We start from the raw sequence: 25,689 nt of genomic DNA on the forward strand, positions 1-25,689 counted from the left end.
TAGATTTTGGGTTCGGGAGGTACATTATACAAAGGGAAGGTGTTAGCACCCTTTGTATCCATGGTTATCCATGGGCTCTTAATTGCTGGATCACTTATATTTTTGTCTGAAAAGTGTTCGTGAATTGTTTAAAAATGTTTCGAAAAAGAGAGTTTAACTTTGTAATGATTCTCGTATGAATGTATACAAAGCATTTATCTCGTTTGATTTTGAAAAACAGTTTAGAAAAATATAACTTGGTAATGATTCTAGTGTGAATATATACCAAGTGGTGATTTTCTAGGATTTGCAAAGTGTGAGGGGTGGAAAATGTTTCAGGTTATGATCCAGCAATTGAGAGTTATACCTTCCTAAGGTCGTTATGAACGTTTCCTATCCTTCATGACACCTTTTCCGGTAAGATGAAGCAAGGAGGAGGCTTTCCAGAGGAAACGATATGACCTGCTTTACCATCGGAAACACTTTTATCTCAGGTAATGGTGGAAATAAAGGAAGAACTAGTGGCTGAGATACTGAATGCATCCTTAGATTTAGAGTATTGAGAAACAAATAAATCGGCAGATGTATTAGGATTAGGTTTAGGTTTACATTTAGTATTCAAATTCGGATTTGGATTTGGATTTGGATTTGGATTAACTATCTGTACTGGCTTTGCAAAATCAAGAGTTATTGACTGTGGTTGTTGAAGATTCAATTTCTCAGATCTCGGTTGAGATTGCGAACAAGGTGCACGATGAAAACGAGTGTGGCCGGTACGATTCAACAAATTAATAAACTGTTTGAACTTAGATATAGTGAAATTAGTTATTTATGTTCAATCAAGATATAAACAGTTATGTTGATTTGAAGAAGAATATGAAGTTTGAGAAGAAAGCACACGAATGAAATGCTTCATGCTTTTCAATCCAGCAGAAGCATCTTCTTGTATGGAAAACTGTTCTTCGAGTCACATCTTGGGAATCATAACCGGATCTATAACCATGATAGAAGAAGAAACCAAATTGTAGTTAAAAATTAGAATAAGAAAGAAGAAAGAAGAAAGATACAAAGAAGACAATTGGGTTTGGTTGAAGATGATGTACCATTTCTAGCTCAGTTGCCACGTAGCTTAAATAAATGGACGTTTGAGGAAAATAGACGGAGGAGACTCATATGCATCTATTAAAAATTTAAAGGACCAAGGTGACATGAAAAAAATTAAGGGACCAATCTGAACCCAAGTGTATAGTTAAGGGACAAAAAGGGTATTTTGCCAAGCTCCGACTGCTAATCTTATTAGTACCGATCAACTGTGTGATCAAGATATTTGTGTCAAATTCAATTAATTTGAATGTATTGTCACATAAAAAAAGTTAGAAAGAAATCATGAAAGGTACAGGGTCTTCTAATAATTGTTACATGTGGAGATCTCAATCACATGACCAACCCTTAACCTATCTAATCACTAAAGAGGATGAAACTAAGATATGGCACAAAAAATTTGATCATCTGAATCTCATAAGCATGAGAAATATTATATAATCAAAGGATATCAATAGTCTTCCTAACCTCAAGATTGAAGAAGGAAGAATTTATGGAGACTTCCAGACAGGAAAACAGACTAAGATGCCTCGCAAGAAGCTGCAACATCTCACCACATCAAAAGTTCTGGAATTACTTCACATGTGTCATACGGTGAACTGACTTGGGGTGTTTTGCTTTTTATCGCAATGTCGCGGATAGCAAGAGTCGCCACCGACTTTTCTTTTATCCAATAAGGAAAGGTGGAAAGGAACAGGAAAGACCTCAATAGATTTTGGGTTCGGGAGGTACATTATACAAAGGGAAGGTGTTAGCACCCTTTGTATCCATGGTTATCCATGGGCTCTTAATTGCTGGATCACTTATATTTTTGTCTGAAAAGTGTTCGTGAATTGTTTAAAAATGTTTCGAAAAAGAGAGTTTAACTTTGTAATGATTCTTGTATGAATGTATACAAAGCATTTATCTCGTTTGATTTTGAAAAACAGTTTAGAAAAATATAACTTGGTAATGATTCTAGTGTGAATATATACCAAGTGGTGATTTTCTAGGATTTGCAAAGTGTGAGGGGTGGAAAATGTTTCAGGTTATGATCCAGCAATTGAGAGTTATACCTTCCTAAGGTCGTTATGAACGTTTCCTATCCTTATGAGGGTAAAACTGTCCTTACTATTGAGAAGTAAGTAATTTTACCCTTTGGATGTTTAAGGATCATCGTAGGGTCATCGATAGGTCATTGAAGGCAACAGTTGTAAGGATACCTTAGCATTCGAAGGGACGATCATCATTTAACCGTAGGCTACACCGAAGGGTCATCGAGGGACAAAATCGTATTTTCGAAGGCAACATCCGAGGGACTATGATGATTTATGATGAATTAACCGAAGGGCCGTTGCTAAGTGTATCCCTACATTCGCGGGACATGACCGTAATACCGTAATATCGTAAGGCAATAAAGAGAGGTCCAAGATCACATATTCAAAGGCCATGTTTTACAATTAATTAAGTATTTAAGATGGGTTTCCATCTTATAGTCATTTAAATAATTAAGATACATATCCACATTAAAATTGATTAGGCAATTAGGATGAATCTCCTCCTTAAAATTAATTAGGCAACATTAAAAGTGATCATGTAATTCCAAATCCATCTCCATAAGGGGTATCCCACAAGTAAAGCGGAATACCTAGCCGACCGCTTCTTCGAGAATATGCAAGCTTTAACACAATTTAAACACACGGGTGAGAATACCAAGTTAAAGTGCAATTGAAAATTGCACTACAGAATGAACACAATAGTCATAAGGCCAAATAATGCATGATTACAATAAGGCAAACATAAAACGAAACATAAGAACAGCTACTGGTACGTTCGTCTCTGCTTCGCCTAGCGAAGGCTTAGCGAATATTCGCTACAGGCTCGCTTAGCGATGTGCTAGCGAGCGGCCACGGATTTCGAACTTGGCAATCGTACCGTCTCCGGAACCTTGAATTTTATGACATTGAATTACAGGCACAGCATGGATAGCCTTCATGATGTTCAGGCATACTTAAATTTGCATGTGAAATCAGGTTACATATCAAAATTTAATCATGATGCGTTATGTATGTGACGATTATCAATTGGAAGCATATAACAGTGATAATACGCAAACCTGTTTGCAATTGCTATGTTGAACGGGACTGATCACTCTGGGTATCGGATTGAGCTGGGCGGTGGTAGCTTCGAGGCGGGTGAGCGGCCTTCAGGGTTTCCGTCTTCCGAATTCTCTAGATCAGCAGGGTTTCTGTGCTAGGGTTTCCGTTCTTTTCCGTCCGTCCCGGTCTGTCCCTTTTCGTGGCTGAGGTGCCTGGTATTTATAGTGATGGTGGTGACCTAATGGGCTTAAAATGAGGTCCAAAACTTCAGATTTTCGCAAGCTTCGCTAGGCGAGGGAATTGCTCGCCTAGCGAGCAAGCTATTCTGGGCTTTTTTTTCTGGATCTGATGCTTCGCTGGGCGAGTGTCATGATGAAGTGTTCGCTAGGCGAAGTAATTGCTCGCCTAGCGAGCAAGCTGTTTTGGGCCACCTTTGGATTGGGCCCGTTGTGAGCTGGGCTTTCGTTCCTTTAGAGTCGGTGCCTTGCAAAACAAGTCGGAATGCCTTGACAGATGCCTTGTAGTATCAACGGGCAAATTTTGGGGTATGACAACATGGATCTCATGTGACCCATGCAAGTTGAGAGCTTGGGTGGAAGGAGATACATTTTTGTGTGAGTTGATGACTACTCAAGGTACATGTGGGTTAATTTTCTTAGAGAAAAATTAGACATATATATCACATTTGAAAGGTTATGTCTACAACTCCAACGTGAGAAAGGAAGGGAGATTGATAAGATTGTTAGAATATGTAGTAATCATAGAAGTGAATTTGAAAACTCCAGTTTTCCAGAATTCTTCTCTTATGAAGGTATAGATCACGAGTTCTCTGAACTAATTACTCCAAAACAAAATGGAGTGGTTGAACACGAGAACATAACTCTTCAAGAGATGTCCAGAGTCATGCTTCACGCAAAAAAAGTTACCTTATTACTTATGGGTTGAAGCAATGAACACAATATGTCATATTCACAATCGAGTAACCATTTATCATGGCACCAAAGTTACTCATTATGATTTATAGAAATGAATAAAACCTAATGTTAAATGCTTCCATGTGTTTGGCAATAAGAGTTACATCTTAATTGATCGAGAGCAAAGACACGAGATGGATCCTAAAAGTGATGAAAGAATTTTCTTGGGATATTTTATAAGCAGCAAAGCATATCGTGTATATAACAATCGGACAAAGACCATTATGGAATCCATAAATGTGGTTATATATTATGCTCCTCAAATTGAGACAAGTAATGAAGAGGAAGACTACATACTCAAAAATCAACAAAATGTGGCACCTGATGTGCCAAGCAAAGTTACTGACATCATGCGAAATTCTGAAGTGGAAGACTCCGATGAAGAGGAAGAAAATATTCTAACAAACAAAGGTACTGATGTCAAAATTCATAAGTATAATCCTATAGAAAATGTGACCAGGAATATCAATGAAGGAATTATCACCAAATCCAAAGATGTGATTGCCAACATGTGTTGTATCTTCAAGGTTGAACCCAAAAATGTTAAAGAAGCCTTAATTGAAGAATATTGGGTAAATTCCATTTACGAAGAACTTGCTCTGTTTGAAAGAAACAAAGTGTGGGAGTTAGTTCCCATACCTAATTCAACCAACATCATAGGGACCAAGTGTATTTCCAAAAACAAGTCAGATGAAAGGGTTACATAATTCCTCACCATAAATAGGTCTTGTAGAGGCGGTATTGACAAAATCTTGTTTTTCAAGAAAGAATAAGGAAAGTCGATGATTACTCGGATCTATGTATATAATATTTTATTTGGAGGAATATCAAACAAGATGGTGGAACAATTTATTCAACAAATGTAGTCTAAATTTTAAAAAAGTTTGGTAGGAGAACTCACCTACTTCCTTGGTTTCCAAGTGAAACAAATGAAGAAGGAGTATTTGTATCACAGAATAAATATTCCATGAACATTATAAATAAGTTTGTCCTTGAAAGTGCTAGACACAAGCGTACACCTGTTGCAAGTCACATCAAGCTAACTAAGGATGATCAAGGAGTTGATATGGATCAAAGTCTCTATAGAAGCATGATTGGCAACCTACTTTTTCTCACAGTCAGTTGCCCTGACATTACTTTCTCAGTAGGGGTCTGTGTTTATTACTAAGCTAAGCTAAAAGTTAGTCATCTCACTTAGGTTAAGAGAATCATTAAATATATAAATGACATGTGTGGTTATGGTAATATGTATTCTCATGACACCAATTTCATTCTTGTTGGGTATTGTGATACTTATTGGGCCGGGAATGCTGAAGATAGAAAGAGCACCTCTGATGGATGTTTCTTTCTAGATAACAATCTTATTTCATGGTTCAGCAAGAAACCAAATTGTGTGTCTCTATCTACTGTTGAAGTTGAGTATATTATCGCAGGTATCAGTTGTACTCAATTATTATGGATGAAACAAATGCTGAAAGAGTATAATGCCAAACAAGATATTATGGCATTATACTGTGACAACATGAGTACGATAAATAATTCAAAAAATCATGTTCAACATATTCGTACTAATCACATTGACATACATCATCATTTCATTAGAGAGCTGGTTGAAGAAAAGTTTATCACCCTGGATCATGTTGCAACAGAAAACCAACTTGCCAATATATTTACCAAGGCTTTGGATGCTACTCAGTTTGAAAATTTGAGAAATTCCATAGGTCTACACATTATTGAGAATCACTAGTAGTTAATACTGAGATAATATGGGAATTATTGTGCCTCTGGTTTCTCTCTCATAGCCATCATGACCAAGGCACATGCGCCCCTTTTTTGTCCTAACCATTGGTATTCCAAATACATTTTTTATTCAAATTACTATACATTTCTTATGTTACGTGCCTCAAGTGTAGAAGCTCTTTCATCTTCTCTGAACTTCTCTAAAATCACGCATATCTAACCCTTAGTCTATCATATCACCTTCCACACAAAGAGCTTGCAATCATGGTGGGAACTAGTCAAGGAACAAACACTTCTGGAAAATATAAGAAAACCACGAAGAAGTCCAAGAAACCTATAGAGGAAACCAAACTGGTGATCAAGATGCACTGAGTCAAAATGAAAGGAGTTGTTATAAGAGGGAAGGTCGATGGTGTAACACCCTTCTAAAATACCCCAATAATTAATTAAAACAACAAAATATGAATCAGAGTAGATATGCAATTTCAGGGTGTCACACTTGACACTTCACACCATTCACCAAAATAACTTGTCATGCTCATTTATTAATCAAAATAAAACATTGCACAATTCGCAGCGGATAAAAATCTAACAACATTCAAACCATGTAACACATTACATGTAAAATTGTTCAACAACCAAAAAATGAAAACAAGTTAAAACATCCCGTCCCGATGTTACATATACCAGAGCATGACCCACTAAGGAACTACACTAGACTCCAAGCACTAGCTTCTACTCAATCACTGCTCGTTACCTGAAACATAGTTGTAAGGGTGAGTTCCTCAATCGATATAATAAGCATTATAAAATATCATGTAATGCTAAGTAATTAACACATTCATCACCCTAATCATATCACACATTCAGCAACGGCAACATCACTCATAATCATACTCAACACAAACACAAAACACACGTATAATATTGGAACACATCCATTCATATTATACGCCATACATACATTATGAAATGAGACTCCATGCATGCGGTACCGACTATTCGTGAACACATAGTTCAACCTCACCGATCAAACCCAGATACGGCTACCAAGCTCACTAGTCCCACTCATTTGAGACCTAGTGACTCACTCACTAATTCCTCACCATGGGAATTAGCTACCACCATAAAGGCCATGCTATGCACGCTAAATCACCTAGCATGCAAACATCAACAACAATCCACAATTGCATACATAATAGATATATTCACAGCATTATGCATACCATCATACATCATCAGCATATTTATCACAGAATCATATCATGTCATGCCAAATAATAAATCACAGTATTAGCACACTCTACTAATACCTATACTGCTCAAAACAACGGGAAATGATCCCTACTATATCATACACCAATATAGGCCAAACGTCAAATATGTACACAATATTTAAATATCAATTTTCCACTTTCCAAACAGTGTTAACCGGTTAACGCCCTGGGTTAACCGGTTAACGCAACACAGAACACGCTTTCTGGCAATTTTTAACAGTGTTAACCGGTTAACACCCTGGGTTAACCGGTTAACGCAGAACAGAAATTAATTTTTCTAAATCATAACAGTGTTAACCGGTTAACACCCTGGGTTAACCGGTTAACGCAGAACAGAAAGCTGTTCCTGCGCTAACACGAAAACAGAATGCAGATTTCCCGCATTTCTCGCCGTCGGAGGACTTCCGGACCTCCGATTTCAATTCCGTAAAAAGCTACACGTCCAGAAATTTACGACTCACCCACATATAGATTCAATTACAGTTTTAACATAACTTATTCATCACCATTTACAGCATTCCTCATCCCAATTAGGGTCAATTCAATGGCTTATTACTACCCATTACATGTTAACCCATAATACCCATTAAACGACGATAAACCCCCTTTACCTGAGTTAATCCGGCAATTGATTCTTTGACCTTCAACAATCGTGAATTCTCCTCTTGAGCCCTAGCATCTTCTTCTCCCTTTCTCAGTTTCTTCTCTTTCTCTCAATGTTACGTGTTCTCTGCTTTCACGTGAAAACCCTTTTTACCAAATGGGACCTTTTTACTGATTTTAACTTTTATTATTCCAATAATAATAATCCAATAATATTCCAATTATTTAATTAAATTAATAAATATACTATTAACTTAATTTAAATAATTATCATATTTTATCGGGGTGTTACAACTCTCCCCCACTAAAAGAGTTTTCGTCCTCGAAAACATACCTCAAGCGAATAACTCTGGATAAGACTCCTTCATCTGATTCTCAAGTTCCCAAGTCACATTGCCACCTGCTGGTCCTCCCCAAGCTACCTTTACCAAAGCAATCTCTTTACCCCGCAACTGCTTCAACTCTCAATCCTCTATCCTCATAGGTGATGTTTCAACAGTCAGGTTATCTCTCACCTGTACATCATCTACTTGGACCACATGCGACGGATCAGGAATGTACCTCCTCAACTGAGACACATGAAAAACCTCATGCAATTTTGCAAGTGACGGCGGTAAAGCGATACGATAGGCTACCTCCCCTATCCTCTCCAAAATCTGATAAGGACCAATAAATCGAGGTGTCAACTTCTTCGACTTCAAAGCTCGACCAACCCCAGTTATCGGAGTAACACGAAGAAACACATGATCTCCCTCTTGAAACTCAAGTGACTTCCTCCTCTTGTCGTGATAACTCTTCTGACGACTCTGAGCAATCCTCATCTTCTCCTGAATCATCTTAATCTTTTCCGTAGTTTGTTGCACAATCTCCGGTCCAACCACAGCACTCTCACCGGACTCATACCAACATAAAGGTGTCCGACATCTCCTACCATACAAAGCTTCAAACGGTGCCATACCAATGCTCGAATGAAAACTATTGTTGTAGGTAAACTCAATCAAAGGTAAATAACAATCCCAAGCACCTCCCTTTTCCAAAACACAAGCCCTCAAAAGATCCTCCAGTGACTGAATCGTCCTCTCAGTCTGACCATCAGTCTGCGGATGATATGCAGAACTCAATCTCATCTTAGTTCCCAAAGCCCTCTGCAAACCTTCCCAGAACTTCGATGTAAATCTAGGATCTCTGTCCGAAACAATACTCGACGGAATACCATGCAAACTTACAATTTTCTCAATATACAACTCAGCTAATCTCTCTAACGGATAATCCATTCTGATCGGAATGAAATGAGCCGATTTTGTCAATCTGTCAATAATCACCCAAATAGCTTCAAAATTCTTAATTGTCCTCGGTAAACCAGAAACAAAATCCATACTGATACTATCCCACTTCCACTCTGGAATAGCCAACGGTTGCATTAGCCCAGACGGCTTCTGATGCTCAATCTTTGACTTCTGACAAGTCAAACAAGAATAAACAAAACTCACAATTTCTCTTTTCATTCCCGGCCACCAAAATAACTTTTTCAAATCATGATATATCTTCGTAGCCCCAGGATGAATACTCAGGCCACTACGATGTCCTTCCTCAAGAATACTCTTCTTAAGTTCGGTAACATCCGGAATACACACCCGATTACCAAATTTCAAAACACCATTCTCATCAACTCTGAATTCACCACCTTGACCTTGATTCATTAGAGTCAACTTATCAACCAAAAGCACATCGGATTTCTGACCCTCTCTAATCTCATCCAGAATACCACTCGTTAACTTCAACATTCCCAATTTAACACTATTGTGAGTACTCTCACACACCAAACTCAAGTCTCTAAACTGCTCAATTAAATCCAATTCCTTAACCATTAACATAGACATATGCAATGATTTCCGACTCAATGCATCAGCCACTACGTTTGCTTTACCCGGATGGTAATTCAAACCAAAGTCATAATCCTTCAGAAACTCTAACCATCTCCTCTGTCTCATATTCAGCTCTTTCTGATCAAACAAATACTTTAAACTTTTATGGTCACTGAAAACCTCAAATCTTGACCCGTACAAGTAATGCCTCTATAACTTCAGAACAAATACCACAGTTGCCAACTCTAAATCGTGTGTTGGATAGTTCCTCTCATGAACCTTCAGTTGTCTCGAAGCATAAGCTACAACCTGCTTATTCTGCATCAAAACACCACCCAAACCCAACAATGAAGCATCACAGTAAACCTCAAATGGTTCCGATGGACTTGGTAATATCAGAATAGGAGCAGTAGTTAACCTTCTCTTTAACTCTTGGAAACCTTCTTCACATTTTGAATCCCAAACAAACGCTTGGCCCTTTCTAGTCAACATCGTCAACGGTAACGCCAACTTAGAAAATCCCTCAATGAATTTCCTATAATAACCTGCAAGTCCAAGAAAACTCCTTATCTCAGAAACTGACTTCGGAGCTTCCCACTTAGATACCGCTTCTATCTTAGAAGGATCAACAGCAACACCACCTCTTGAAATCACATGACCAAGAAAACTAACCTCTTCTAACCAAAATTCACACTTGGACAGTTTAGCAAATAACTTCTTTTCTCGTAGAACTCCTAAAACCACTCTCAAATGTTCAACATGTTCTTCTTCAGATTTCGAATACACCAAAATATCGTCAATAAACACCACAACAAACTTGTCTAGGTACGGATGGAAAATCCTATTCATATACTCCATAAATACCCCAGGCGCATTAGTCACACCAAAAGGCATTACAGAATACTCATAATGTCCATACCTTGTTCTGAAAGCAGTCTTCTGAATATCCTCAGTTTTCACACGTATCTGATGATACCCCGATCTCAAATCTATTTTGCTGAACACACTCGCACCAACCAACTGATCCATCAAATCATCAATCCTCGGCAAAGGATACCGATTCTTGATCGTCACTTTATTCAGTTGCCTGTAGTCCACACACAACCTCATAGTACCTTCTTTCTTCTTAACCAATAACACTGGTGCACCCCACGGTGACACACTCGGACGAATAAATTTCTTATCCAACAGATCTTCCAACTGACTCTTCAATTTAGTTAACTCAACGGCAGACATACGGTACGGAGCCATCGATATCGGCCTAGTACCAGGTACCAAATCAATCGAGAACTCAACGTCACGCTCTGGCGGTAATTCATTCACTTCTTCAGGAAACACATCAGGAAAATCACACACCACGGCTAGATCGCAAATCACCAGTTTATCTTTAGCCTCCAAAGTTGCTAACAGCATAAACAACTTTGCCCCATCTGCTACTGCCTCATTCACCTGCCTTGCTGATAGAAACAAACTCTTTCCTTACTCAATCTCAGGAAAGATCACAGTCTTATCAAAACAGTTGATATAAACTCGGTTAAACACCAACCAGTTCATACCCAGGATAACATCAATCTGCACTAGTGGAAGACACACGAGGTCCATCCCAAAGTCTCTACCAAAAATACTCAAAGGACAATCTAAACAAACTGAAGTAGTAGTCACTGAACCCTTCGCAGGAGTATCAATCATTATACTCCCATGCATCTCAGATATCTCTAATTTAAGTTTCACAGCACAATCCAAAGATATAAAGGAATGAGTCGCACCTGTGTCAATAATAGCTACAAGAGGAAAGCCATTAATATAACACGTACCTCGGATCAAACGATCATCTGCAGAAGTCTCAGAACCCGATAAAGCAAAGACCTTGCCTCCCGACTGGTTCTCTTTCTTCGGCTTAGGACACTGTGGACTGATATGACCCACCTCTCCACAGTTGAAACAAGTCATAGTCTTCAACCGGCACTCTGCAGCCAAGTGACCACCTTTGCCACACTTGAAACACTTCTTCTCAGCACTGGTACACTCATGGATACGATGTCCAGCCTGACCACATCTGTAACACTTAGCAGGGGCACTGGAGTCTCCCCCACTAGGTCTCCTCATCCCACTCTGTCTCTGGAAACCTTTGCCAGCTGCATACGGCTTCCCACGATCATTCTGATTCTTGTCTTTCCTATCAACCCTCTGCTGATAGCTCTCCGCTCTGGCCTTGGTATCTTGTTCAAAAATCCTGCAACAGTCGACCAAGTTAGAAAACACTCTAATCCGCTGATACCCAATAGCCTGCTTGATCTCGGGACGTAACCCGTTCTCAAACTTCACACATTTTGAAAATTCCCCAGTAGCCTCATCATAGGGAGTGTAATACTTCGACAGCTCTGTGAACTTAGCAGCATACTCAGTAACAGACCGGTTGCCCTGCTTCAATTCTAAGAACTCTATCTCTTTCTTTCCTCTGACATCCTCTGGAAAGTACTTCCTTAGGAATCTCTCTCTGAACACCGCCCAAGTGATCTCAGCATTCCCAGCAGCTTCCAACTCAGTGCGGACAACAACCCACCAATCATCTGCTTCCTCTGACAGCATATGCGTACCGAACCTGAACTTCTGGTTATCGACACACTCAGTCACTCGGAAGATCCTCTCGATCTCCTTCAACCACTTCTGAGCACCATCTGGATCGTATGCTCCCTTGAACATTGGAGGATTGTTCTTCTGGAACTCACTCAGTTGACGAGCAGCTCCCAATCCCACCACATTCGGATTCCCTCCAAGTACTCCAGCTAGCATACCCAGAGCCTCAGCAATCACAGCATCGTCTCTACCTCTTCCAGCCATCTCTATTCTGAAAACCCAACAAGCTAAAACAATAAGTACTGATAGGGTTACACAACACCTATCACGTACAGGGAAACAGAATAATTACGACTCGACTCGACCGACTATGCTCTGATACCACTAATGTAACACCCTTCTAAAATACCCCAATAATTAATTAAAACAACAAAATATGAATCAGAGTAGATATGCAATTTCAGGGTGTCACACTTGACACTTCACACCATTCACCAAAATAACTTGTCATGCTCATTTATTAATTAAAATAAAACATTGCACAATTCGCAGCGGATAAAAATCTAACAACATTCGAACCATGTAACACATTACATGTAAAATTGTTCAACAACCAAAAAATGAAAACAAGGTAAAACATCCCGTCCCGATGTTACATATACCAGAGCATGATCCACTAAGGAACTACACTAGACTCCAAGCACTAACTTCTACTCAATCACTGCTCGTTACCTGAAACATAGTTGTAAGGGTGAGTTCCTCAATCGATATAATAAGCATTATAAAATATCATGTAATGCTAAGTAATTAACACATTCATCACCCTAATCATATCACACATTCAGCAACGGCAACATCACTCATAATCATACTCAACACAAACACAAAACACACGTATAATATTGGAACACATCCATTCATATTATACGCCATACATACATTATGAAATGAGACTCCATGCATGCGGTACCGACTATTCGTGAACACATAGTTCAACCTCACCGATCAAACCCAGATACGGCTACCAAGCTCACTAGCCCCACTCATTTGAGACCTAGTGACTCACTCACTAATTCCTCACCATGGGAATTAGCTACCACCATAAAGGCCATGCTATGCACGCTAAATCACCTAGCATGCAAACATCAACAACAATCCACAATTGCATACATAATAGATATATTCACAGCATTATGCATACCGTCATACATCATCAGCATATTTATCACATAATCATATCATGTCATGCCAAATAATAAATCACAGTATTAACACACTCTACTAATACCTATACTGCTCAAAACAACGGGAAATGATCCCTACTATATCATACACCAATATAGGCCAAACGTCAAATATGTACACAATATTTGAATATCAATTTTCCACTTTCCAAACAGTGTTAACCGGTTAACGCCCTGGGTTAACCGGTTAACGCAACACAGAACACGCTTTCTGGCAATTTTTAACAGTGTTAACCGGTTAACACCCTGGGTTAACCGGTTAACGCAGAACAGAAATTAATTTTTCTAAATCATAACAGTGTTAACCGGTTAACACCCTGGGTTAACCGGTTAACGCAGAACAGAAAGCTGTTCCTGCGCTAACACGAAAACAGAATGCAGATTTCCCGCATTTCTCGCCGTCGGAGGACTTCCGGACCTCCGATTTCAATTCCGTAAAAAGCTACACGTCCAGAAATTTACGACTCACCCACATATAGATTCAATTACAGTTTTAACATAACTTATTCATCACCATTTACAGCATTCCTCATCCCAATTAGGGTCAATTCAATGGCTTATTACTACCCATTACATGTTAACCCATAATACCCATTAAACGACGATAAACCCCCCTTACCTGAGTTAATCCGGCAATTGATTCTTTGACCTTCAACAATCGTGAATTCTCCTCTTGAGCCCTAGCCTCTTCTTCTCCCTTTCTCAGTTTCTTCTCTTTCTCTCAATGTTACGTGTTCTCTGCTTTCACGTGAAAACCCTTTTTACCAAATGGGACCTTTTTACTGATTTTAACTTTTATTATTCCAATAATAATAATCCAATAATATTCCAATTATTTAATTAAATTAATAAATATACTATTAACTTAATTTAAATAATTATCATATTTTATCGGGGTGTTACAGATGGTCCTCACACAATGGAACCATCTAAAAAGGTTAAAATGAAGAAGCTAATGAATATGGGTTATCGATCTTGAAAGGTACCATTAACTATGTCTGATCTCACTGGAAAAGGAAAACATAATGGGAAGAAAAACTCTGAAGTCAGTGATGTTCATGAAAATCATGCTAAACCTGCAGATCAACCTACCGAGGAAATTCTTGACATTGCACCGATTCAGATGGTTGTTCCAGTTGATATTCAAGGTAATTTCTCTAAAACAAAACCAGTTAAAAAGAATGTTGAAAATGTGTCAGAGATTGTTGTTGAAATTTCCAAAACTAAAGAGGTTGATTCTGATAACTTCTCTCAAACCCTAGACTTCATTCATGCATGTGATAAGCCCCCTAGGGAAGATAGTATTGAAAATATTTTTAATGAAAATCCTGTAAAAGTTCTTATTGGTAGTATTCCTGTTATATACACTTTCATAAATGGTATTCTTAATGATTATCATGAGCATATTGAGGACTCGAGTGATGAAGGATCTCTAGCAAGTCAAGTTAATGATGAGAATGATGTTATCAACACTGATGTTGACAAACCTCATTCCTAGGATGAAAATTTTGTAGATTTAAACCTTGTTGCTATAAATAAAGGATTTGATAATGAATAAGCTGTTAGTGATGGAAATCATATGGAGGAAAAAATCGAGACTAAAATTGAGGTCCTTGTATAGGAGGAAGCCCAAACGACAGTTGCTGAAGAAACCTAGGAAATCAGTCTGGAAAATCAAGATGTTGATGAAAATGTGTTGGACAATCGGTCTAACATGTTGGAGACAGAGTCTCTAACCCATAAGGATAATGATGATGTGATCCTTGGAAACAATGTTAAACATGATATGGAGAACATTGTTACCAACAATCATGAAGACAACCCGGGTAATCTTGGGAGTGATGATGACCATGTTCATGAATATGTTAAGGCTCCTACTGTTGTATATGAGTGGAGAAATGATATGTATATGAGTGGAGGGTAACAGTGAGTATGATGATTACGATGAAAAAGGTGTGGCCTAAGTTAGTTTTACCGGGGGTCCATGGTAGGTGTCAATGTACTGGTCAAAAAGTACAGGTGTGCATGTTACCCATGCAAGAGAGGGGATACTCAAAGTCCTTAGTAGGTTGATAATAACTTATGGTGATAGGGACTTGTACGCGGTAGCGAGAAACCCTGTACGCTGAGGTTATGATAGTTACAGCAGTCCTGCTCACGTGAGGTGAGAGGTTATATGTGTTAGTGTATTGCTTTTGGTGTTAGGTGTAAGTTATGATATATTTTTTTCCCTGTTAGGGTTTATAGAGGCCCTCGGGCCCAGGTTTTAGAAAACCCTTTAAAGTGATAATTGCTTCCCCGTGACTAGGGGAGGATGTTGACTACCTATTTTACATGGGATCATGATGTGAATCTTTCAGATATGACTTGCGGGGGATAACGGTATTATACACGTCATATGTCCCAAGGGCGAGCCTCATATTCCATGAGAATGTCGGCGGGGCGACATTACTCTAGGCGGGGACCCTAAAATCGGTCATATTAGGACTCTCACAAATATAACACTTATATATATATATATATATATATATATATATATATATATATATATATATATATATATATATATATATATATATATATATATATATATATATATATATATATATATATAATATATATATATATATATATATATATATATATATAATATATATATATATATATATATATATATATATATATATATATATATATATATATATATATATATATATATATATATATATATATATATATATATATTAGGACTCTCACAAATATAACACTTATATATATATATATATATATATATATATATATATATATATATATATATATATATATATATATATATATATATATATATATATATATATATATATATATATATAGATAGATAGATATTACGGCTAAGGTGTCACAAACCGACTTTCATTAAGTCATAAAACTTTAGTACATGGGTTATATTTATATAACTGCTTGTGTGGACTGCAAGCTAAACAAGTCTAGTTAAGTACATTGTACCTTACAGTGTATTGTATTCCATTTACACTACAACAAACAAGACCTTAGACAGCGCTTTTTTTAGCCTTAGACAGCGCTTTAAAGCGCTGTCAAAACCTCCGTTGCTAAAGGTTTAGACAGCGCTTTTTTAAATCTTAAAAGCGCTGTCTAAGCCCCCCCCCCCCCCCCTTAGACAGCGCTTTGGCCAAAAGCGCTTTATAAGACCCTCTTATTTTAAATTTTTTAGGTATACCTTAGACAGCGCTTTTGAAAAGCGCTGTCTAAGCCCCACCCCCTTAGACAGCGCTTTGGCCAAAAGCGCTTTCTAAGACCCTCCTATTTTAATTTTTTTAGGTATACCTTAGACAGCGCTTTTCAAAAAGCGCTGTCTAAGCCCCCCCCCCCCCCCCTTAGACTGCGCTTTTGCCTAAAGCGCTTTCTAATCCCCCCCTTAGACAGCGCTTTTGTACTGTCTAAGGTATAAGAAATTTTTTGAAGCTTTTGGGGTGGGGGAGAATATTAAAGGTTTTCAACATACCTAACTACTAAAATCAGTTTATAAATTTAAAACTGGAGAATATTCCACAATAAATGTTCAACTACATCAAAGATGCCTTTTCTCAATGATAAACTCAAGCTCGTGATGGAACATCCAAAGAAAAATACTTTTCAAAACAAAGGCAATGCTAACAAAAAGTCAATATCTTGCACATCTGTCATACGGTGAACTGACTTGGGGTGTTTTGCTTTTTATCGCAATGTCGCGGATAGCAAGAGTAGCCACCGACTTTTCTTTTATCCAATAAGGAAAGGTGGAAAAGAACAGGAAAGACCTCAATAGATTTTGGGTTCGGGAGGTACATTATACAAAGGGAAGGTGTTAGCACCCTTTGTATCCATGGTTATCCATGGGCTCTTAATTGCTGGATCACTTATGTTATTTTTCTTGTCTGAAAAAGTGCTTGTGAACGGCTTAGAAAGTGTTTTGAAAAGAGAGTTTAACTTTGTAATGATTCTCGTATGAATGTATACAAAGTGGTTATCTCGTTTAGTTTTGAAAGTTGTTTGAAAAAAATATAACTCGGTAATGATTCTAGTATGAATGTATACCAAGTGGTGATTTTCCAAAAGAGGTTTTGAAAGGTGTGAGGTGTTGAAAATATTTTAGGTTATGATCCAGTAATTGAGAGTTATACCTTCCTAAGGTCGTTATGAACGTTTCCTATCCTTATGAGGGTAAAACTGTCCTTACTATTGAGAAGTAAGTAATTTTATCCTTTGGATGTAAAAGGGTCATCGTAGGGTCATCGATAGGTCATTGAAGGCAACAGTTGTAAGGATACCTTAGCATTCGAAGGGACAATCATCATTTAACCGTAGGCTACACCGAAGGGTCATCGAGGGACAAAATCATATATTCGAAGGCAACATCCGAGGGACTATGATTTATTTTAAAGGGACATGATGATTTAATCGAAGGGTCTTTGCTAAGGGTATCCCCACATTCGCGGGACATGACCGTAATACCGTAATATCGTAAGGCAATAAAGAGAGGTCCCAGATCACATATTTAGAGGCCGTATTTTACAATCGATTAGGTAATTAGGATGAATCTCCACATTACAATTAATACATTAAAATTAATACATTAAAATTAATACATTAAAATTAATACAGTAAAATTAATTAGGTAATTTAGGGTGAAACTCCACAAGGGTATCCCACCCCTAAGGTGGAATGCCTAGCCGGCCATTTCCTTGGAAGCATGTAAACCTTTACACAATTCAACACACGGATTAGAGCATCGAGATAAAATATGATTGAAAGTTGCACCATAAAATAAACACAACAATCATGAACTCAAACCAAATGATGCAGAATTATAATAACATAAGATAGAACAGCCCAAAAAAATGAAACAGCCGCTGTTCCATTCGCCCCTGCTTCGCCTAGCGAAGGCCTAGCGAGTACTCGCTACTGGCTCGCTTAGCGATGTGCTAGCGAGCGCTGCTGGTTTTTGAATATGATATCAGTATAATCTCAACCAATTTTATGCCTTATGGATCTCATTACTGCAATTATACGATCAATCATTTAAGGTATGCATGGTATATATTAAAGTTCACATGCCAAGCTTAAGGTATCTAATCATAAAGTCATATGCAAATTAAGAATATAAAACAATGATAGCAATGTAAACCTGTTAGCAGCTGAGTGGTGACTTCGAATCGGCAAATCGGATTGAATTGGGCGGAGGTAGAACTTGGTGCCGCCGGCTTTTCCTTCAGGGTTTCCGTCTGTGAGCGCTAGGGTTTGCTTGCTAGGGTTCTCCTTTCTCCTTTTTCGTCCTCCCTTTTTCTGACTGGAGTTGTGGTATTTATAATGCCTTTTTTCATGACCTAATGGGCTCAGAGTGCAGCCCAGAATTTTCTGTTATCTGTCAGCTTCGCTAGGCGAGCTGGTAGCGAACGTTTGCTTCGCTAGGCGAGCGTGTAGCGAACGTTCGCTAGGCGAGCGTGTAGCGAGCGCGTAGCGAACAGGCCAGTTTGGGCCATTTTCTGGATTGGGCCATTCGTGAGCTGGGCCTTCGTTCCTTTGGGATCAGTGTCATAAAAATGAGTCAGAGTGCCCTTGACAAATGTCTTGAAATATTAATGGGCAAATTTTGGGGTATGACAGCTGCCCCTGTTCAATATTCTTGAACCGAGAGAGTCAGGATGGTATGTACGCCATTCGTGGTCTGGAGGTGGAAGATTATTGAACACTTAGAACGCCCCAAAAATTTGCACTTGTCAATTAGTTAGTCTTGATGGAGATGGGCTTAAAGATGCCATCTAGGAAGTTTGATGATGAGAGCTTTAGAGTACGTCGTACGTTAGAAGATATCTGAAGTCATGGGTGTCACTGGGTCATACTCTGGACCGTATAGTGAGTCATTCATTAGGCCGTCGACTTCACTGGGGAGTTAGGATGGGTCATACGCCGATGGGAATAACAGATCAGAATGGATCATACGCTAGATCGTATCTGAGTTGCAGAATGGGCCGTCTGTTAGGCTGTATCTGACGAAAAGTAGTCGTACGCTAGACTACACCTCGGGATGTACCGTACGCTAGGTAGTATCTGAGGAATGAAGATCCGAATGGGTCGTATGCTAGACCGTATCGGACTTTGTTGGAGGAGTCATATGCTGTGTCGAATCAGGATGAGACAAGAATCCGAATGAGTCATACACTGCTGGGGATAAAGGATCAGAATGGATCGTACACTAGATCGTATCTGAGTTGCGGAACGAGCCGTCCGTTAGGCTGTACCGTTACTGGGGGTGAAGGATCAGAATGGATCGTGTGCTAGGTCGTATCTGAGTTGTAGACTGAGCCGTCCGTTAGGCTGGTGATGAAGGGGGTAGTCATACGCCAGACTACACTTCAGAATGTACCGTACGCTAGGTAGCATTTGAGGGGATGAACATCCAGGCGGGTCGTAAGCTAGACCGTCTCTGAGTAGCAGAACGAGCCGTCCGTTAGGCTGCATCTGATAATAAAGGGGTAGTCATACGCCAGACTGCACTTCAGAATGTACCGTACGCTAGGTAGCATCCGAGGCCTTGAAGGTCCAAATGGGTCGTATGCTGGACCGTATTGGAGTTGTTGAAGGTCGGAATGGATCGTACGTTAGATCGCATCTGAGTTGAAAGAGTCATATGTTGAGCTGAATCAGAATGAACCATACGCTAGGCTATATCTGATAGTATTTGTCTATGTTGTATTTGCAATAAATGTCTGGGATGGGCTTATAGCTGCCATCGTTAGGAGGATGTCAGAATGAATGTTGACATGGAGTATATCTGAAAGATGTAGTTAAATCCTGAACGTAATCGATGAAGATGTCCGTCTGAATGACTCTCTATTTTGACTGTACCAGGAAGATAATTAACCTGAAAAATAAAGTTAGCTTCATGCCATGTCATGATGCATGAGATGTTTTATGCTTCTGAAACTAAATGTGAACAATGTATGCATGCGTATGTTGTGAAATGATGTAATGAATGAATTATGCATCTGAAAAGTTCTTCCAAGGGACTCCACTGGGGAAAATAAATCTCGATCTTCTGGTTGGGAGATACTGGTATCGATGACCCTTTCTTAGCCGGAGATGCTTGATTTCTGTCTGATGGTAGAAATATTTAACAGAAGCCTGGCTGGGGGTGGAAGAGATGACCAATTTGTCTAGTAATGCCAATTGCTTTTGGGGAATAACTGGCTTTGCTGGGGAATAGAATTAGCGACGGATTCATTGGAAAGCATGGTTAGACCTTCTCCTCGATCCTGAAGCCTAGTAGTAATCGCTATTTCTATTTTATGCACGCATTTTTGGTAAACATCGATCATATCCAAATGCATATATTAATTCGAATTAAATCAATGGACGTTTATGCAAACAAAACAGAGAAAGTAAAACAAGAGCATTTTTTTTTGAAACTAAAATTGTATTGATTTCGAAAGAGGGCCTATAAACAGGCAATTTGTGTACAAGGAGACAAAAATCCTAGTAAGAGGAAATTGTCAAGAAAACAAAGAGAAAGCTATGCCGAAAACGTCCTATTGACTTTAATTCCACTACTGCCATTATGTCTTCAAGCCTCTCATCTCCTGCTGTCGGATAGAAGTGATTAGCTTGTTCAGTCCTTTGAACTTGGATGAAGCTGTCTGAGAACGGGACATAGTCTTACGCTTTAATCCCTAATTTTTGCTTGGACCGCCTTTTCAGGTTTTCGATCCACCAGGATACCCTTTTTTGCCCAAGCCGCCTTTTCAGGTTTTCGACTTGCCGGGTGTACATTTTTATCTATTTATCCCTAATTTTTGCTCGAACCTTTTTGGTTCGCCGGGATGCCCTTACTTTTGCCTAGGTACATCGACCTAGCGGGTCTCTTTTACGCGTAGTATTTTTTAACTATGTCTGCGTTCACGGGATGTGGGAAGTCTTCGCCATCCATCGTAGCAAGTATCATGGCTCCACCAGAGAATACTTTCTTAACCACAAATGGCCCTTCGTATGTGGGAGTCCACTTGCCTCTGGGATCACCTTGTGGTAGAGTGATGCGCTTTACCACCAAGTCGCCAATTTGATACACCTGTCTCTTGACTCTTTTGTTAAATGCCTGGGTCATGCGCTTTTGATATATCTGTCCATGACAAACAGCCGCAAGTCTCTTCTCATCAATCAAGTTTATCTGATCGAGTCGAGTCTGAATCCATTCATCTTCATCTAAGCCCGCCTCTTTCATGATTCGTAGAGAGGGAATTTGAACTTCTACTGGTAAAACGGCTTCCATTCCGTAGACTAAAGAGAAAGGAGTTGCTCCTGTCGAAGTGCGTACTGAAGTGCGATAACCGTGAAGAGCAAACGGTAACATCTCATGCCAGTCTTTGTACGTCACCGTCATCTTTTGTATGATCTTCTTGATATTCTTATTAGCAGCTTCTACAGCGCCATTCATCTTTGGTCGGTACGGAGAAGAGTTATGGTGCTTTACGTTGAACTGCGTGCAGAGTTCAGTAATCATCTTGTTGTTCAAATTGGTACCATTGTCAGTGATAATTCTTTCAGGGATGCCATACCGACAAATGAGACCATTCTTGATGAATCGTGCCACCACATTCTTGGTGACAGAAGCGAATGAGGCGGCCTCTACCCACTTTGTAAAGTAATCAATAGCAACAAGGATGAAGCGATGTCCATTAGAAGCAGTAGGTTTAATCTCCCCAATCATATCAATGCCCCACATTGCAAAGGGCCAAGGTGCGGTCAACACGTTCAATGGAGCAGGAGGTGCATGTACTTTATCCGCATATATCTGGCACTTGTGACAGGTTCTGGAGTGATGATGGCAATCAGCTTCCATGGTAGACCAATAATACTCTGATCTCAGAATCTTCTTGGCCATCGTATGTCCACTAGAATGAGTCCCGAAGATACCGTCGTGCATATCTTCCATAATCTCTTCTGCTTCCTTTTTATCCACACAGCGAAGCAAAGTTGAGTCATGATTACGTTTGTATAATACTCCATTACTCAAAAAGAATTTAGCAGAGAACTTCCTCAGAAATTTTCTGTCATTGATAGATGCCCCCTCAGGGTACTCCTGAGTTTCTAAATATCTTTTTACTTCGTGGAACCAAGGTTTTTCCCGTACTCCCTCGGTGTTAAGTTCATAACAGTATGCCGGTTCATCTAGTCGCTCAATGGTGATCCTGGGAGCTTCATTGTCCCATCTGACTCTGAACATAGATGACATGGTAGCTAATGCGTCTGCCAACTGATTCTCTTCTCGTGGGATATGTTCGAATGTAATCTCTTCAAAGTATGGGATTAACGTCATCACCCGTTCTCGGTAAGGGATGAGATTCGGATGCTTAGTGTCCCATTCTCCTTTGATCTGACTGATTACTAATGCTGAGTCCCCGTACACACTCAAAAACTTGACCCGCCGGTCTATAGTAGCCTTGAGTCCCAAAATACATGCTTCATACTCAGCCATATTATTGGTGCAATGAAAACATAGTCTAGCAGTGAAAGGCGTATGGTAACCCTCGGGAGAAATGATTACCACACCAACACCATTGCCCAATGCATTAGAAGACCCATCGAAAACCATAGTCCATCGGGATCCTAGTTCGGGTCCTTCATCCGGTCCAGGTTCTTCATAATCAGTAACAAGCATGACATCCTCATCTGGGAACTCAAAATTCATAGATTGGTAACCATCCACTGCTTGATGAGCCAAATGATCGGCTAGCACGCTTCCTTTGATTGCTTTCTGAGTAGTATACTGGATGTCATACTCTGTTAAGATCATCTGCCATCTTGCTATTCTTCCGGAGAGAGCGGGTTTCTCAAATATGTATTTGATAGGATCCATCTTAGAAATCAATAAAGTGGTTTGATTCAACATATATTGTCTCAGTCGGCGAGCAGCCCAGGCCAAAGCACAACAAGTTTTCTCGAGCAGTGAGTATCTTGTTTCACAGTCGGTAAACTTTTTGCTAAGGTAGTATATGGCATGCTCTTTTCGACCAGACTCGTCATGTTGTCCCAACACACACCCCATTGAATTTTCTAACACGGTTAAATACATGATTAGAGGTCTTCCTTCAACTGGTGGCATCAGAATTGGAGGTTCTTGAAGATACTTCTTAATATTGTCAAAAGCTTCTTGACATTCCTCATTCCATATCATCTCTTGATTTTTCCTCAGTAGCTTGAAGAGGGGTTTGCAGGTGGCGGTCAAATGGGAGATAAATCGGGCAATGTAATTCAAGCGTCCCAAGAAGCCTCTGACTTCTTTATCTGTACTGGGAACTGGCATTTCTTGAATAGCTCTCACCTTGGCCGGGTCAACCTCAATCCCTTTACCACTGACAATAAAGCCCAGGAGTTTGCCGGACCTTACCCCAAAGGTGCATTTGTTCGGGTTCAACCTCAACTTGTATTTCTTCAACCTCTCAAACAATTTGTACAAATGATCGAGATGTTCCTCCTCAGTATGATATCTGGCTATCATGTCATCCACATATACTTCTATTTCATGATGGATCATATCATGGAACAAAACCACCATAGCACGCTGGTACGTTGCCCCTGCATTCTTTAAACCAAATGGCATTACTTTATAACAGAACGTGCCCTATTGCGTCACAAACGTAGTTTTCTCCATGTCCTCAGGCGCCATCTTAATCTGGTTGTAACCTGAGAATCCATCCATGAATGAGAACACCTTGTGTTGAGCGGTGTTATCTACCAGAACATCAATGTGCGGGAGTGGAAAGTCATCCTTGGGACTTGCTTTATTCAGGTCTCGGTAATCTACACACATTCGCACCTTACCATCCTTCTTTGGCACTGGTACCACATTAGCAACCCATTGAGGATAAGCAGTAACAGCCAGAAAACCTGCATCAAATTATTTCATCACCTCGGCTTTGATTTTCTCAGACATTTCAGGACGCGTGCGACGAACCTTTTGCTTAACAGGACGACATTCTTCCCTCGTTGGCAGTCGATGCACTACTATATCGGTATCCAGTCCTGGCATGTCTTCATAAGACCAAGCAAAAATCTCTACATAGTCCTGCAACATCTGAATCAACCTTCTCTTGACGTTGTTTTCCAAGCCTGCTCCTATTTTGACTTCTTTCTTGTTTACTTCAGTACCCAGATTTACAGTCTCAACTGACTCCTCGTGTGGCTGTATAGTCCTTTCTTCCTGCAGTAACAGTCTGCCAAGTTCTCCAGGTACTTCACAATCTTCCTCACTTCCATCCTCGGCTTGGTATATCGGATTTTCAAAGTCATAATGAACAGTAGTAGAACTATTGTCAACAGGATCCAGAGTGGGTATGGATCTGCAATTCGTTACGTGAGTGTGTGTAAGAAAACATAGCTCGTTTGGAAGATGACAGAAAAGATAAAGAGCGCAATATTTGAATGCAAAAAGTCCATTGATTTATTGAATATGAATATGCTTATGAAGATGACAAAACCCTTAACAAATTAGCTATTGTGCCCCGGGCATAGACACAACGCTTGGAGAAGTTCAATTGTAAAAAAAACAAAAATTTGCAACACTAAAATAGACAATAACAATTACTCCTGACTAAAGGAAATCGGGATAGTGTCTTCAGCCTTCCAATTATTGAGTCCATCACCAATTGTTGGGAAAATCCAGCTATCCAGGTCGCAATCGCTGTCAGCATCTTCTACAGCATTAATTTGACTCTTGTCAGAGCTGAACCCCAGGCCAAATTTGTCAGACTTGTACGGTACGTCGATCAATTGACCCCAGCCAGTACGACCACCATCTTCAACCACGGCTTGAGCGTCCTTCAGAGAAATCATAGCAGGAGGAGCACGAATAACCTTGGGTACACAGGAAGTTGGCTTAAGGACAGGATTGGTCGGAGGAACTACTTCAAATGACTGACAAGGAGTCTCAATGAATTCACCATCCATCTCGACGTATCTGAAGGTATGCACACTACTGACAATGTACTCTTCTTCCCCACACACGGTGACAATTTTGCCCTTTGTGGGATACCTCAACTTTTGATGGAGAGACGAGGCTACAGCGCCTGCCCCATGAATCCAAGGGCGTCCCAGTAAGCAGGAATAGGCAGGACGAATGTTCATTACATGGAAGGTAGTGTTGAAGACTTAAGGTCCTATCTTGATAGGAAGGACTACTTCTCCATGGACAACACTCT

At 39.6% G+C, this 25,689-nt stretch overlaps 1 pseudogene; it reads right to left on the reverse strand.

The window, feature by feature from the left end:
- Nucleotides 1–372: 372 nt before the first annotated feature.
- LOC127123792 (probable WRKY transcription factor 11) lies at nucleotides 373–982 on the reverse strand (annotated as a pseudogene).
- Between the last annotated feature and the right edge of the window lie 24,707 nt (nucleotides 983–25,689).

This window comes from Lathyrus oleraceus, chromosome 2 (genome assembly GCF_024323335.1).
Source record: "Lathyrus oleraceus cultivar Zhongwan6 chromosome 2, CAAS_Psat_ZW6_1.0, whole genome shotgun sequence".
In the NCBI taxonomy this organism is placed as follows: domain Eukaryota; kingdom Viridiplantae; phylum Streptophyta; class Magnoliopsida; order Fabales; family Fabaceae; genus Lathyrus; species Lathyrus oleraceus.